General features: G+C 45.7%; 1 pseudogene; it reads right to left on the bottom strand.

Annotated features, from left to right (window-relative positions):
- Positions 1 to 3,155: 3,155 nt before the first annotated feature.
- LOC116537923 lies at positions 3,156 to 4,141 on the bottom strand (annotated as a pseudogene).
- Positions 4,142 to 4,474: the final 333 nt, after the last annotated feature.

Raw genomic sequence — 4,474 nt, 5'->3', positions numbered from 1 at the left:
AATTGTGAATGGCAGTTCATTCTTGATTTGGCTCTCTTTATGTCTGTTATTGGTGTATAGGAAGCTTGTGATTTTTGCATGTTGATTTTGTATCCTGAGACTTTGCTGAAGTTGCTTATCAGTTTCAGGAGATTTTGGGCTGAGACAATGGGGTCTTCTAGATGTACAATTATGTTGTCTGCAAATAGAGACAATTTGACTTCCTCCTGTCCTAATTGACCCTTTATTTCTTTTTGCCTGATTGCTCTGGCTAGAACTTCCAATACTATATTGAATAGGAGTGGTGAGAGAGGGAATCCTTGTCTAGTGCCAGATTTCAAAGAGAATGCTTCCAGTTTTTGCCCATTCAGTATGATGTTGGCTGTTGGTATGTCATAAATAGCTTTTATTATTTTGAGATACTTCCGTCAACACCTAGTTTATTGAGGGTTTTTAGCATAAAGGGCTGCTGAATTTTGTCAAAGGCCTTCTCTGCATCTATTGAGGTAATCATGTGGTTTTTGTCTTTGGTTCTGTTTATGTGGTGAATTACATTTATAGACTTGCGTATGTTTAACTTGTCTCCATTCAGAGCTGCTGGGCAGATATGTTTAAGTCTGCTGCAGCTCATATATGCCTTTTTTTTTTCTTTCCCAGGTACTCTGTCCTGGGAGTTAGGACTTTACTTATAAGTTTGTCATGCTGCTGCCTTTTTTCAGGGCTGCCCTGCTCAGCAAGGAGGCAGCCTAGTTAGTCTGCCTGCGGAGGCTTTGCTGAGCTGCTGTGGGCTCCACCCAGCTGCCATGTGTATTTCCCTGCAGTACTGTTTATAGGGGCATAGTTAGAACTGTCTTCAGCAATGGCGGCCCACCTCTGTAATGGCGGACTCTGTCTGTAATGGTGGACTGCCTTGACAATGGTGGGCTGCCTGAGCAATGGCGGACTACCTCAGTAGCAGTGGACCACCTTGGTAATTGCATACGCCCCTCCCCCACAGAGCTGGACCATCCTGGGTTCAGCTGTGCTTGCTGTGAAACTCTCAATCCAGAGTGTTTCAGATTGCTGTTTTTTGTGGGGTTGGGCCTGGCCAAGCCTGATCATCTGGCTCCCTGCCTCAGGACCAGGTGACTGTCTCCCAGGCATTCCAGTTGCCAGTTGAAAAGGCATTTGGATTTGTGTGAGATTTTGTGCAGAGACCCGTTGAGCTGGCTGAAACAGCCGCAGTGGGGACGTGGTGCTTTTTTGCCCGGGAATCTCCTGGCCTGGCTCCCTGTTTCAGTTCCCTTTTTATCAGTTGAATGGGCGACTGTGTCTTCCAGGAGCTCCAATCACCAGCTAAAACGGCAACCGGACCTGTGTATTTTGTGGGGAGACCCGCCCTGCTGGCCAAAATGGCCACGCTGGCGATCCATGGGGCTCTCCTCCGCCTGGTAATCTTCTGGCCTGCGGGCAGTAAAAATCCGTCTGGAAATCCGGTGTCCACTCACCCTCTGCACTTTTGCTGGGAGTTGCAATCCTGAGCTGCTCTTAATCGTCCATCTTGGATCCTCCTCCCAGCCTCTAGTTCTTTTAATTGTGATGTTAGGGTGTTGATTTTAGATCTTTCCTGCTTTCTCCTGTGGGCATTTAATGCTATATATTTCTCTGTAAACACTGCTTTAGCTATGTCCCAGAGAATCTGGTACATTGTCTCTTCATTCTCATTGGTTTCAAATAACTTCTTTATTTCTGCCTTAATTTTGTTATTTACCTAGTAGTCATTCAGGAGCAGGTTGTTCAGTTTCCATGTAGTTATGTGGTTTTGAGCGAGTTTCTTCATCCTGAGTTCTAATTTGAGTGCACTGTGTTCTGAGAGACTGTTTGTTAGAATTTGTTCTTTTGTATTTGCTGAAGTATCTTACTTCTGATTATGTGGTTGATTTTAGAATAAGTATGTGGTGGTGAGAAATATGTATATTCTGTTGATTTGGGGTGGATAGTTCTGTATATGTCTATTAAATTCACATGGTCCAGAGCTGAGTTCAAGTCTTGAATATCCTTATTAATTTTCTGTGTCATTGATCTAATATTGACAGTGGGGTGTTAAAGTCTCCCACTATTACTGTGTGGGGAGTCTAAGTCTCTTTGTAGGTCTCTAAGAACTTGTTTCATGCATCTGGGTGCTCTGTATGAGTCCATATATATTTAGGATAGTCAGCTGTTCTTGTTGCTTTGATCCCTTTACCTCTGTGTAAGAAGACTCTGTCTTTTTTTGCAAAAAATAAGTGGTGGGCCAAATTTTGACTGCAGGCTGTAGTTTGCTGACCCTTGAACTATGACTGTCTTGAAACAACAAAATTGAATTGAAATTAGAAAGAATGCTGAAGTTGACATCATTTGTCTGGGGTAACACCCAAGGTTCATTGCCTCACACCAGGGAAATCATGGATATGGACACACAGTGAGTTTAAGAGTGGAGTATTAATAGGCAAAAGAAAGAAAAGAGAATAGCTCTCCTGCAGAAAGAGAGGGGCATGTGCCCTGAGTGGGTCTTCCAGTTTCATGGTGAAATGCACAGGGTTTTATAGAATATTTTGAGGAGGCAATGTCTGATTTACAAGAATATGTTGAGGAGGCGATGTCTGATTTACAAGAATAGCTTGAGGAGGCAATGTCTGATTTACACAGAGCCCGAGAGATTGGTTGGACCAGGTGCGATGTTTGCATAGCATGCAAAAAGCTGGCCATCGCACCCCAATCTTACATTAAGCAGATGGTTCTCTACCTGACTGGCGCCATATTATCTGTTCGTTACTGTACATTTGGTTGACAAAGTAAAGGGAAGATGGAGCAACCATGTTGAACATACCTGGCCCCCAGGTAGTCTTTTCCTATTGGCATAACTGCTGGCATTCATTTGTGCAAGCTTTATGTCTGCAGCTTGATTTCCACATGTAAATCAAAAGCAAGAATCTTACTCCTAATATAAACAGCAATATGTATGACTACTGTCATTTGTTAACTTAGGTGGTGAATTCATTAACCATTAAAAGAAATATTTGAACAATTTTCAAAGGGAGCAAAGATAAATCTCCAAATCACCCAGTAGACCAGGAACCCAGAGATGGTTTACAGTGTGTTCAGTTCCACTGAGAATGCTAACTGCTCTCTTCAGAGAATGAAGAATGGGTCTCATGTCACATGGGGCAGGGAAAGTGCTGGATGTGGCCCTGGTTCCACAAACATTGGCCCTGACTGCAACTTGTGCTCCAACTCTCTTGCCCCTTTCTCAAAGCCTCTTCATACAGGGATGGGTAGCAAATGGGATCTCTTGTATTGACTGTGACCAAATCTAGGACTTTCACATAGCTGGTGTCAGCATGGGCCTTTGAACCCCACAGGAACTCACAGCATGGGCTCACTGCCTGCCAGTATTCCAGGTAGTTTTCCTGCACCAAATCTTGGATGAGCAGCTTCCTAGGCTCCCCAGAGATTGGGCTCCCTTGCAGCATACACCTCAAGCACACCCAGAGCTTCCCAGATAACCCCTTCAGGGGTGCCATTTGTCCTTGGTTAAGATTACACCCAGGACAATGATCAGAAGGGCAGCCTTGGGCATGCTATGACCATCACCCAGTGTGCTATTGCTTGAGAGGCCAATAGGAGTGACAAGAATGTAGGATTGGCCAGTGGGGTCTACCTCCTTCTTGTCAATGCCAAAGATCAGCTACATGCCCTAAGAGGCTTTGCTGAATATCACAGGAAAGTAGTTCTTGTAATTTTTGATGACATTCTCCAGCATTTCTGCCTTTGTGATCAGCTCTATGACTCGGTATTTGTGGGGCAGGAAATGAACGAACTCAGCCACCTTCCTTTCCAATGCTTCTTGGAACTAAGGTAAGCTGGGTCAGCTGAGGTGCTGGCCCTTCCTCTCTTGACTGCTGGAGCCCTCATTGAATTGGCTCCATAGAGGGTAGTAGATGGAAGTGGAGGAGGAAAGCCTCTCTGAGAACTCTGGGAAGGACTTGCTGACCCAGCAGCAGACACCTGTCCAGGGAGGAGGAAGAGGTAACCTCCTGCTCCTCTCCTGTGAGATCCATATACCCACCAGGCCCAGGGCCTCTCCTTGGGCTTCAAGGCCTCTATCAGGCTTACAGTGTGGACTCTTCTGCTTAAGAGGCATGATGACTCTGGCTAGGGTAGCAGGCGGGAGCGTGGACAGGAGATGGGCAATGGAGACCTATAGGCAGGTCTTCAGTGCTGCTCTGGGGCCTCTTGGGGGGCTCCTGTCTTCCTGGTCAGGCTGTTCCCTGAAAACCTTCACTGCTGACACTGCATGGGCCTCCTCTGCCCTGTGACTTGAGGACAGTCCCTCAGACCAAGGCTTGCTTAGTTCCTGGAGCTCCTTGCTTCCTCAGGGAGTCTGGGTCCGCTGCCCTCTGCTGATCTCAGTTTCCAAAATATGGCATTCCAGAGATGTGTAGAAATTTTACTTATAAAAGTTGAAAGGCCTGGA

The sequence above is a fragment of the Sapajus apella genome, unplaced genomic scaffold (assembly GCF_009761245.1).
Source record: "Sapajus apella isolate SASKATOON/1434 unplaced genomic scaffold, GSC_monkey_1.0 scaffold114, whole genome shotgun sequence".
Taxonomy (NCBI): domain Eukaryota; kingdom Metazoa; phylum Chordata; class Mammalia; order Primates; family Cebidae; genus Sapajus; species Sapajus apella.
The sequence above is the reverse complement of the archived record's forward strand: the minus strand, read 5'-3'. Positions and strand labels throughout refer to the sequence as shown.